General features: G+C 38.2%; 1 protein-coding gene across 2 annotated transcripts in view; it reads right to left on the minus strand.

Moving 5' to 3' along the window:
• ankrd11 (ankyrin repeat domain 11) overlaps nucleotides 1–13,046 on the minus strand; it is a 117,327-nt gene that overhangs the window by 80,297 nt on the left and 23,984 nt on the right. For both annotated transcript variants that reach the window (XM_015384556.1, XM_015384548.1), the window contains exon 2: nucleotides 4,071–4,166. The gene's annotated coding sequence lies outside the window, so the exon portion shown is untranslated. The remainder of the gene's footprint in view (nucleotides 1–4,070; nucleotides 4,167–13,046) is intronic.

Below are 13,046 nucleotides of genomic sequence, written 5' to 3' on the forward strand. Positions count from 1 at the left end.
TGACCAGAAACCGTGAATCGAACCGAACCGTGGATTTTGTGAACCGTTCCACCCCTAATAGATATATATACAAATCAAATTAATATCTGGATTAAATAAAGAAACGAACAATGCCAAGGCTGCACCTTTTATAACGACATAAGTAATGTGAATAAAATGGCCGATCAGAGTAGAAATGTCATGTGAACTAGCCAGTAGGAATAGTCTGATAGCATCTAGCCACGCAGAGGAGAAACAAGTCCCTTTAAAGCGGGGTGCACAGTCTGCCTCATTCAAAAACAACTTGAGCCTGACAAGCATTCTAGGCTGATCGGATTGTCAATGAGCATAAACAAACCCTCTCAGTTCAATTACAATTGTATTCGATTTAAAATATTTTGACTGGTGTGTTTATACAAGACATTTTAACCCCAATTAGCCACTTATTCTGATTACTAAGTTCATGTAGCTAACATAATATGGAAGGAGGGTTAGAGAAAGAGATTTTCTGTGCCGGACATGAATTACAGCATTACAGTACAAGACAGTGATGACTTCCGAACGCTATCTATTAGCCATGTTTGCTTTGGTTTTTTGTTCTGGAGTATGGCTTCACTTTTAGAAATGGCAAACACATTACACCTGCTGTAGTATTTGAGACCAGAACTGTTTGAATACAAGAGTGCACAATTTGTGACAGCCTCAGATCTAGGGCTCAAAACCCTGCATTCAGCACAGTTAGCACACCTTGCTTCATCTATTCAGCAACATGGGAGAACATTTTCTATTTAAAACAGTGACGATAAAATGGAAGCAGCCACATCATCAGTTTCTCTGCTTCAGGTAAGTAAGCCGACTGTTAAAGCACAGTCCTGAAATTAGGTAGCAACACTGATTTCCTGCTACTTAACATCGGTACCGTTCTATCAGTTCTAATGTGAATGGTATCAGTCCCTATGTGCACACTACTTGACACAGGCAGAAAAGACTATTGCCTCACATCAATGATTTCCAATGCTATTATGCTGATGAGTGCATTTATACTGATATGCATATGACTTTGTTTGGCAAACAAAGCTGCATATACAGGAACCTTTAAATCACTTCACCATCATCATTCAATCAAGTTACACAAACATTTTAAATTGGACGTTTGGCAATGACCTAACTGTATTTATGGGAATAAGTGCAGGTTTAGAGAGAATTAAGTGTATTGGGCCGCACTGATTTCTGATACCACCAGATTGGATTTCTCCAGCCAACGTGTTTTTGATGCTAATGATTCAGAGGACACACGCTTGACATACGCCTACAACTGGGCCAGTGGTAGCTTCTTTAGTCCTCTACTTCCAATTACGGCTTCGTTTGCTTGTTGCATGGAAGGACCTTTGGTCATGAACCAATAAAGAGGCTCAAGTTCTTTAACTCTGTGTGCTAACAGAGTTCAAGACGGCATCACAGAAGCAGGGTAAAAAAAAAACTTAGCAGCACATGCAACCGCACATTTCACACATACTTGCAGTCTGTTGGCCATTTGTTTTTGGGTTTTTTTTCCCTGAACAATGAAAAAAGTTGTGTTATCATTATCCATGGCGCTATATATATATATATTTATACATACACACACACACACCTCTTTTTACATCATGTTGTTGTACATGTTAGCATTCAGTTTACTAAGGGCTCATCATAACATAAAACGCAGTTAGCAGCCTGAGGAGAGTATTGGCACAGACTGGGAAAAAAAACAAAAACAGAGACCAGCCATCACTTGGTTCTGCAACCCATGAGACCAGGTTGAGGATTTAAAGCAGTTAAAAATAAAGCTCTGATTCTGATTTACTGAGCAGCCTGCCTTGAAAGCATGTGACTGGAATCACATGAGGGATGGAAGGAGAAGAGGGGCAGAGGCTGAGTGAGACTGAGTGTGTGAGTGAGTGGGTTTAACCAGTCCCCGGATGAACATGCGTACACACAGCTTATATCCAACTTCTTGCACTATAATAAGCTTTGTGTTTAGTTTCCACTGACAGAAATAAGTTATAAAGAGCATTCAAATCTAAACTAAAAACATCCCTCACTGGTGCTGCTCAGCCAGATGGAGGGAGACTAATAGATAGAGGGGGAATAGAGGCTCAGTTATAGTTACGCTCCAAGGTGTGACACAGGACTCCCCTGAAAGGGTGCAAGCCTGATCGAGAGCTGTAGGGAGTTCTTCTAGATGCCGACATTGGCGCAGTAGTCTTCCAAGACACAGGGGGCAGTACACTGCATAACCAGTGGAAATGTGGTAAAAAAAAAAAAAAGAAACACTTCACGCAAACACACACCAAAACTGGCTTTGTGTCATATGGACATTATCATTTCTTATCAACGTGAGTCAGTTTCTTGCTAAATTTTTTTTTCCACTTTAAATGGACCAGATATTTTTCCCACTAGGGTGGGCGTTTTGCAACAATTTTACAACCGATATTCGGCCGTCCAACAAATGGCGATGGATGATATACATTTGCAGATGACTCTGTGGGCAAAGTTATACTGTTAACCACCTGCACAGACCCAGTTGTCTTTCCCAGTTGTCCTGACTATGTTGTGAGACATTAAACGTTTTTTATCTATTTTTATATGTTTATCTGAATGCGCACAATGGAACAAACTGAAAACTGAGGCGTAGATTTATTTATTTTTCCCCAATGGAAAGCGCACAGCTTCCCTGGAGTAGAGAGTTTTTTCCTTTTTTGTCATTTAAATGTGTAATTGTCGTGTTAAGAAGATAGTTATACGGGGAAAAAAAGGTAAGAGTCACCCCTTGCTCACACTGGCTCCGGTGCGGTTACCGAGCCGACAGAGACCGCAACTCCCGCACACCCCCTCTCACACCGCCCTTTTGACTACGGTGCGGTGCGGCTCTGCGGCTCCGGCAACAGGTCCGGAGATTTAACAGAAGTTCACTTGAGTTCACGTAACTTCACGCGATAACACGGCCCAAATAAAGGATTTTTGCGAGAGCTTGTTGCGGAGGGCTCCGGCACGCCGCAAGGATAGCTTTCTTGCGGAATTTTCTGCAGCGCCGGAGTGTCTCGGTAACCGCAGCCGGACAGCTCAGCAGCCGGTGAGAGAGGTTTACGTCTTTTTAATGACTTGGAATCACTGCGGCGCCGCACCCACCGCACCGCAACGGTAAGACCGGAGTCGGTGTGAGCCTGGGGTTAAAGCAGCTGCTGGTGTCACCAGCATAATTAAATCCCAGCTACATATTACTATAAAAACAAATCTCAAATAATTTATTTTTAATTAGAACATTATCTCACTGAGGCCTCTATGTGCATTTCCATTTTACACTTATTTCCCTTCTAAAAGTATGTTGTCAATACTAGTCAAGCTGTGGTAATATTAAGTGTAAAACCAACTGCTTCAGCTATGCAGATTTAATCTAAGTTAACCCCAAGAAACATACGTAAGGTTTTATATGCTAAACAAATTTTTTTCTGTATGTGTACTGTATGTGTGACACAGACTGGGGGATTTGCAGGACCTTTGTTGGACACATGCTAGTTCTGCACTACTGAGGCTGTGACCTACTTTTTATAGTCTATGAAACAGACGGGCACACACGGCCTATGACAAAGGGACAGGAAAGCAGAGGTTAGGCACGCACTAAGCCTCATTCTTAATGCATGCATTCCAGTGGATAGAGCTCAATACTACTGTGCTTTCAGCCTGCCTGCCTGCTGGTACAGGCATCTCATGCAATTACAAACTCTTGCATGTTTAACAATACGGAGTAAGGCAGATACCCTTACTGAGAGCAAACTGGTGCTGAATGTTTTTGCACAAAACAGACACCATAATTTCACTGACAAAAAACATATTTCACCTGAAAAATGTTCGATTAAGGGCTATATTTGTAAGGAAATAAAATAAATAAATTAAAAGCATTTAATGGAACACACTCAATATTGCATGCCCATACACACATGCTATATGATACCGAATAACCCAGCTTCTCAATTAATAGAACAAGCTTTAAGAATGTCTCAGCACAAATAGCCAAAGCATGAAAGTTATCTAAAATATATTTTTGAACCTACCGATTCCATGGCTGTGCGAGAATGTCAGTGGGCTAAAATCCAAATAGAGGGGAAAAAAAAAAAAAAAACACCTGCTGCAGCAGCGTCCACAGAATCCTGAAAAACAAGATAATAAAAAAAACAGCATTAACTTCAGACACAACACAGACTGTCACACATTCTTAGCCATAGATGTGGCCCTGTGTGTGGAAGCAAAGGATCACGTTTCACCTTCCAGGATCAGTACTCCCACACACATAAGGCACACTGAAAATGACCAAAAAACATCAATGTGCTGCTGAGCTATACAGGTATGCAAGATCACTACCTCGGTCTTGTCCTTTTGTAAATCATACAGACAGCGAAACCAAAAGGAATTTGAATTCTAAGGTGCACCCCATTATAGTATTTTTTATTATTTTACATATAAACAACTTATACATTTCAGGACGGCCTTTACATGTGACCTTTGAAGTTGATGACAGACTCAATCGAAACTTGTATTTCTTTAGGAAAACATGTTTTACATATTTGATCATGCATACAATTGAGACAAGGCAAGGTACGATGAAAAAGCTTTTTCTGACTTGAATAAGGCAGGTGGTATATGTAAGGTAATCCTATCATTTCAGGGAACCAGATAAGGGCCCAAGGCAATACAGCAAGGTTTGATTGCAGAATGATAAGCAACCGAGTGAAGAGATGCAACTGCACCTGTTTTATTTTAATCTGTAAAATTTGCTAACTCCCTCAAGTTTCCCCAAATAGTTTTACCGTAGATATTTTATCATGATATATTTTGTTCTTGCGTTAATAAGGGCTCTAAAAACAGAAAAATTATAGAATTATAGAAATTCATGATGGGCTATCCAATATCTCTGTGACTCAAGAGAGATGTCCGTCTAGGAGATGTTAGGAAGGTCAATATTTTAAGGCTGATGAAATTGTGTCTGCATCAAGATCCTTTTCATGAACTGAATTAGCCAAGCGCTGCGGTTGGATTTTCAAAGTTGATAGTAAATCTAAACCCCATTAAAGCTATTGGATGTTGAGAGGAATACATCTATGGCACAGACTTACGCTGAGTACTATACTAACATTGTAAACAATAAAAATAACACAATTCACCAACTTTTGAAACAGGCCTTTTGTAGCCAAGCCCAAAGGATGTTCATTTAAAGTAAATTGCTTCAATCGCAAATGCAAAAATGTGGCTAAATTCTGTCCAATTTATAGCTGGACATGAAAAACGGTCACTTGCAGAATTTGTACAGCTAAAAGAAAAAATAAGGAAAATAAGATTTTTAGCCAAATCCAATTAAAATGCGAGAACTGGTTCAGAAAGTAGAAGAATCTAGACATAAATGCACCGGAACTTTCATTAAATGTTAATTTAAACATCAAAGCCAAGTAATGCTAATAAATGCCCGGCAGCCTTTGACTGAAGAAAAACATAAAAATATGAGATTCTGTCTCCTTATTAATGTATGTAACAGCTGGACTGTTGGGGACTACGTGTTGAATTGCAAAAAAAGGAATTGGAGCATTATTCTCAAGATTCTTCCAGATTTTAACTTCTCCCGCAGATCTGGTTCTCTCAAAACTGGATAGGTCTTCCTGCACCACATATAAAAGAGATTATCCAGCCTAAAGATAAAAACCTTGATGTGCTAATAAATAAAAAACTAACAGGAGTTTTCAATCACCCAACTGTTCCAGGAGTCAAAGTTAGGCTTAGTAGGAGAACACGGGACAGAGATGGCTTAGCATCATGTAGTGGTTTTTGGGTCAAGACTGGGATGTTGTGCCAGATTTATTCAAATGTTATGTTCGTTGTGAATGTAATCCGTCTAATCGTATATTATTATTATTGTTATAACTACAGCTGAAACAATTAATCAGCTCAATAATTCAAATAATCGTCAAATAATTTAGTAGTTGATTCATTGTTAACTGGAATATAGAGAATCTTAAACTTGCCTTTAGCTGATAGAGCAACCCACAAAATTACCAATCCTATACTGGATTCTATGCCATATTATATACCCTATATATACATATGTTTTGAAGTTATAAACTAAAACAAATTCATTTCTAAGTCAGAAAGTTGTCAGTAGCCATAGCTTGTTATTTCTTAAAGCAACAATATGTAACTTTTAGCCACTAAGGTCACTAAATCTGTATCTTCCAGGTTTAGCTCCCCTAAAGGCCACAGTTGCAAAAAATAAACAGTTTGTGTTTTAGAATCTGACAGCAGACCACTTTAGAGAAGCGGATTGAGAATTCATGGAGTAACTTGTAAAGACACGGCCACAGATTGAGGTCTACATCAGAAAATCAAATATGTCTGACCAGGTAAGTGTCTTATCTGTTTTGTTGCCCAACAACAACTTTCAGCTTAAAAAGCTCTCGGTGTCAAAGAACTACTTACCCCTAAAATACCTTTTCTGACATTAGTTCTGTTTCAGTCTCTCACCAGACCTAAATGCTATCGAACATTAATTATGAAGATGATAAAAACAAACACTGAAAATGTATTGAAAAGTGATGAAACGGACTATGCTTCATCCTCCTGATCTAAAATGGGTTGTTAGTGTAGTGTGAGCTAGGATGCTGTTGTCAATCAGCTGACACTGTTTTCAACCCTCACCCCTTCACATCCCACGGCTCTTTAGCATGCCTTTCTTAAAAAGGATTTTCAAATATATGTCTGCGGATGTGTGGCTCTGAAGTAACGCAAGTTGTAATTTAAGGGGAGCTCAGACTGCCTGGAAGAGGCTCTCAGGGTGACGAGGCTCATTCAGTGATGGATCAAACCCTCTCAAGCAACATGGAGTTTTTGAGAGGATCAGCCGCTAATGAGCATCCTTACACACTGAGTGTTGTATATTAACCTGAAAAATAATCTTAATCATAAATTAAGCAAACACTTGGGTCAAAAGTTACAGTTTTTCTATAAGGCCTCAGCTATGTACCATCAATAGAGCTGCATTAAATGATGAATTAAAGTCGTCACAACATCAGCGCGTTTTATAACCTCAGCAAAGGACTGACTGCGTCTAAATATTTGGAAGCTTGGACTACTTCACCTCAAAGTAATACACTTGACCATCTGCATGGGCTTTTGACATCCTTAATACTGAAACATGACAGGTTCCAAATCAGTGTGTCCTCAGGACCCACTGTCCGGCATGTCTTGGGTATTTCCCTGCCTTCACACACCTGACTTAAATAACAGTGATTTACAGGCCTCTGCAGCCCTTGGTGGCTTCTGAGTAGGTAATGTAATCCTTTAATGCAGGTGTGCTGGAGCATAGACAAAATGTGTAAAATGTAGCCTAGTAAACTAGCCCCACCCGCCAGAGGCTAAAATCATTTTTGCCTGCGAGTGGTCTGGCCTCGATCAATGCCCCAGGCCCTAGAACTGGCGGGTCAACAACAGCGCAGAGATGTGTTTTAAATGTCTGGATGCAAAGCGGGCAGGGTTTTCAGGGCGTGACGACAAAGCTGTGCGACGCTGGATAAAGCACAAAAAGGAAGATGACAACTATTGAAGAGTTCTCTTTTGACTCAGGCTTGGAATCAGATTTGGAAGGATTAGACTTGGGGTTTTTGTTGAAACGTGAGCAGGAAGAGGCTCTACGGTCGTTCATTGTTTAGAAGGACGTATTCGCCGTTTACTCGACAGGCTGTTTGTTTACACTCCCCCACCAGCTTTCTGTCGTGCTTACTACGTCACAGTCGCTCTCATTGGTCAGAGCGTTGGCCAATAGGCACAGACATGGTTTGAAAAACAATGGGTTGTTCTCATTAACAATCTTCCGATGTCTCATTCATCGGGGCCAGACTAAATTACACATTTAATCTCACATTTAGTCTGGTTTATCAGGTTCATCTAAAATGTATAGAACTGAGTTTGGAAAACCCTGATTTAAATGACCGAGTTTAGAAAGAGATGAAACTGTAGGTCTATCAGAGGCAATACTTTCACAGGGATATTCCATAATATTATCTGAATGTTCTGTTTTCCTCATAAAGCTTAGAATACAACCAGAAAGCACTGCCTCCCTTGCCTGTCAATGACTGGACCTGGTTTCTGCTGTGAAAATAAGAGGTGCAGAAAAAAGGTCTCAGATATTTACTCAGGCTCTTTAAAAAGTTACCACAGTGAAAAACCACCTTATGTCATGCAGAACTAGAAAACCAATCTACTCACACCAAATCTAGTCTCTGCATTTGACTGTAGTGTAACCAAGAATAAAAATAAACGTTATACTAATAATATACTTGCGTAAACACCACCATAAAATGATATCATGATATCCAAACAGCCTTTAACACCAAATAAAGAAATTCTTTTTAACTTAAATGACAATAATAATTCTCAGGGTCTTTCTCCTATTTTGAGGAGTGCAAGTTTTATATTCAACATTCATAAACTGTTTGAAAAATTAAATGAAGCAATGTGGTAAATCTAAAATTGCTTATAATATCTCCGGTAAATACATCAGCACTAGGTAGGGCTGCGTAGAAAATCAATATCAATATATATCACAATACATACATGTTCAATACCAATTTCACTGAACCGCATTTTATTCTCACGTCATAAGTGTTAAGCACTAAACTGTGATTGTACAATGTTCACGCTTCTAATTTAATGTCAAAATATTAGGAATTCCACACAACAGAGTGCCATTAAATACTCTTCAAATAGTAATGTAGGGTTGAAAAAAATCACAAAGTGTAGGAACTACATAAGGAGGAAAGGATAATGATTTAGTTGAACATTAAATTAGCTTCAGTGATAATTAAATGCTTTCATACCGAATTGTGGCCCAAGAACCAAAACTGCTGCACTCAGAACTTCAGAGCTAAAAGAGAGTCTACAACTTTAAATTATACTGGTACAAAAAATAAACAGTAAAAATTCAATTTTGATCATTCTTATTGAAGCATCATATCTGTCACATTTAATTATCTCTTATAATGTAAGGTCCCAACATAAAAAAAAAAAAGAAACTGTGAACTAAGCGGCCCTTCCCCCTAATGCCCTCCTCTACTACACAACAAGAGCAAGGCCTTAATCAGGATTTAGGCAGGAGGACATGTGAGGATATTTAACAGAGGCCCAGTGTTGGGCTGACATTCCAATAATTATGGGTAACACCCTCCCACCACCACCACCACCATCATCTCAGTCTGAACCCACATTTGTTTCATCACAGAGGGATTTAAGACCACTGGCAAGTAGCATCTAGTTGTCAGCTTTAGAACAGGAAGGGTGGCAGGTGGGACTGAAACAGGATTAAGGCCAGACCTCTTTGGGATGGCTTTGAGTAGTAATGAGGATGATTGTAAGATGCATGTTCGTGTATGTACTGCAGCTGATCCTCGGGGGTTTTCCCCAGTAGGAAGGACAAGACTGGTGGAAGGAAATAATTCAGGTAAAGACACAATACGACCTTTCAATATGGATTTGGAACAGAGAACACAAACAATTTATCAGGATGAGTAAACAAATAACAGATCACTTAGGTGAGCATGACCAGTGATGAAAAAGACACTGGAAAAAAATAGCCAAAATCTAAAAGAAAAGTCAACTGCAGCGAGAAGTCTGTTGAAATAACAATTTTTCGTAATTTTGAGAGAAATATGTCCAATACTATTCAACTGAAAACAAAAGCAAATTGGTCTGGTGGAAGATTTTGCAAATATAAAAGTTTGCATGTATCTGGATGTAAACAGATTACTGCAACCTTTGCAAACCTTTAAATGAATACAGCAGAAGCTGAAAAAAATAAATCCAAGCCTTTTTAAAACCTGAAACCAAACCGCACCCTTTGACCACAATTATAAAACATAACCTCAAATTAAAAAAATTCCAGTATCAAAAATAAGCTATTGAAGTATCGTGATCTGACGCAACTTTTCTTTAAAACAGCACCTTTCATCAAAGTGAACGAAACCAAACGGTTCCAAATGCCAGTCAGTTGGTGGTCAACCTTTAACTTGCAAGATGAATTGTCACGAGATTCCCGAAAATAGTTCTTGCCATAAGCCAAAAGCTCCATTAGCCTCAGAGAGTAAACATGTCCTCACAGTCTAATACAGTTGGAAACCTTCTGCTGCCTAACAGAGGTATCCCATTCGTTCAACAAGTCAGGATGAAACATGCCAACCGACTCCTGAAGACTGAATGCTGAAAATGAAAGCTAAAGGCTATTCAGTAAAGTAATAGTTGAGGGTGTGCCAGCCAGTACATCCAGGTCGTTTTAGCTTTCTTATTTTTCCCCTCTAAGAGATTTTTTTGTACTTAACAAAAGTAAAAACTTTGCATTTTAACAGAGGTGTCTAGATCCCCCGGAATTTACTTCTATTTATTAAATAAAGGTAAAGCAGAGTCATTTTAAATTCCTCTATGCATTATAGATGTTTTCTTTGTGTTTGTATTATACAAATTCTTAACCTTCAATCAATTCTTTAAAAAAAAAAGTCTTAATTTCAACTTCAGCGAACCTCAGGGGCTGCAGGAAGACACTATAGAGAAACATTCCATGGCATGTGAACAGGAAAAGAACATATAGGACGTATCCTGCTGCAGACAGGAACCAAGATGCTATGGATAACACAGACTAGCCAAGGACCAAAAATAAACAGCTGGAGCCAGAGGAAAAAAATCTTCATAAAAGGCCCCAGTTAGTAAAAAACACATGCACTAATTTCCCAAGCTTTGATTTGGGAAAAAGTTGTAGGGACGTCCTGATCTATTATTAATTTAATTCAATATACACTTACAAAGTTCAATTCTCTTCACAAATACTTTATTGATCCCAAAGGGACATTCAATGCTGTGAAACATAGTTTTTTTTGTTTGTTTGTTTTTTCTCCAATGAATTGTTGTAGATGTTAAAAGCTGCAAACAGGAAGGAAGTCTTGTAACGGAGGAAACGCCTTTGACTGAAGACCCACTGCTCAGGGCTGTCCTCAATGTTCCCCGTTTGATAAAACAACCTCCTTTCTCTCGACACAACTTTTTCTTTACATTACAGTACTGATATTGTAGCTTAGGTTATTGGCCAATACAAATATTAACCAAATATATCAGAGATTCGAGCATGTTTTTACTACTTAAAAAAGGCTTAGTTAAGTGATATTATCAGAGAACAATTGTCAACAACAAAAATAATAAGAACCACCAAGATATTTATTATTATTTATTATTAACCATTGGTTTACTTAAACGTGACAAATGTGGATAAAATGAGTGTTTCTATCAGCCTGTTAATAAAAAATATGTAGATGCAGGCATATATATTCTGATATTCGCAGTTTGGCTAATAACAGACGATTTCTAATATTATTATTGAATCAGGACTTCCCTTTTAATGAAAGTTAAAAACCAAAAAAAGACTGAACTTTAAATCACAGGTCTAGACAAACGGATAAAAACATCAGTAGCCATGTTTCCATTCAACAGAAATTCTAATTTTAAGAAAATGTTTAAATGTTTGAAAAAAGGAAAAGAAAAAGGAATTTGCATTTTCTATTTGGTTTTAATTGCGTTAACCTCGCACCTGAAAGGCGTCCGACATCGTGATCCATATTATGTCGCCACGCATGGATGTAGTAAATGGAAGTAGAGGCTGCAATCTAACAATGACAACAGATCAGCAGAGAGTGGAGTAGTGTTTTAATGAGTGAACTGCTATGAGTGAAGTTGTTCTTACGTTAAAATGTCAGTTCGTAATGGTGATTTTGCTACCAGCTATGTCAACGTACATAATAACAACATCCAGGAAGACGTAGACAGCAGAGCCAAAAAAAAACACTTTAAGCAAGCATACAAACTTCTTTGAAAAATTTTAGTGAGTTTATTGGAACTTTCCATTCAGCTTTACTTGAAAGCTTCCTTGATTAGGAACATTTGAAGGAAACTTAACCTTTAACCAACTAAAGTTCTTGCTTTAGCAACGTGCATTTTAGCTTGAAAATCTTTCTAAAATGATGCGTTTTTAAGCCTTTATTTTGAATTACCTTAAAGAGACATTGATTGGTGGGAAAAGGACCCAGATCTGAAGTTTGGCTTGAAAACATAGTTCAAACATTCAGCGTGCTGCCTGATCAGAGGAGTCATCCCCTCCAGGAGAATAATCATACGCAGGTTTCTCAGAGTTCAGTTACAAAGAGCTATTATTTAACCAGTTTGTCATTTCTTTCATGAACTCAAACAGCTTGGAGAATTTCCCATTTTTGAAAAATATCTACACAGAAAAGTAAGGGTTTTGGAATTCATTGATGATCTATTCTAATGTATCTGAGAAACAAAGTGTTTGTGTACCCCATGTTTTATATCCCAAGAATAAAACAGTATGAGGTTTATATAAAGAAAACTCTTCTGTTGAAAAAGTAAGACCTAAATTACAGAGTTTCAGAGATTCTCACCAAACTATAAAGTATGGTAAATAGGGCAGCATGATGGAAAGACTTTTCTTGTTATCTCAGTCTGGTACTGAAGTAAGAGTAATATTGATATGTCTCGGAATAATCCAAGTCAAAGGATGTAAGATTGCTTGCTTTTACTGCGACCCAACATTTCAAGATAACAAAGACCATTATTTACCAGCAACATCTTCACTGTATGACTAGTCCCCTCCTGCAGTCTGAAGACATTGAAAAACTCCCACATAGTGATGACATTTTAAATGAATATTGCTGAAACCAGCCAATAGGACAGTGATACTACACGCCCCATGTAGTAGATGTAGATAAATAAGTGCTACACCTAAATAAGTCAGAAAGAAATGCATCAACACAGTTACCCAAATAAAGAGTAGCACATTTAGTGGACAGACAAAGCCTGCTGACTTTACATTACTGGAAAAAGATTAATCTTATCCTTAATCAAATGGCCAGTAAAAATATACATCATCTATACATTAGTAAACTCAAGCTGCAGGTTTCATACAAACTAAATTTACACTTCAGGTATGACAC

The sequence above is a fragment of the Cyprinodon variegatus genome, unplaced genomic scaffold (genome assembly GCF_000732505.1).
Source record: "Cyprinodon variegatus isolate N-32 unplaced genomic scaffold, C_variegatus-1.0 Scaffold15, whole genome shotgun sequence".
NCBI lineage: Eukaryota > Metazoa > Chordata > Actinopteri > Cyprinodontiformes > Cyprinodontidae > Cyprinodon > Cyprinodon variegatus.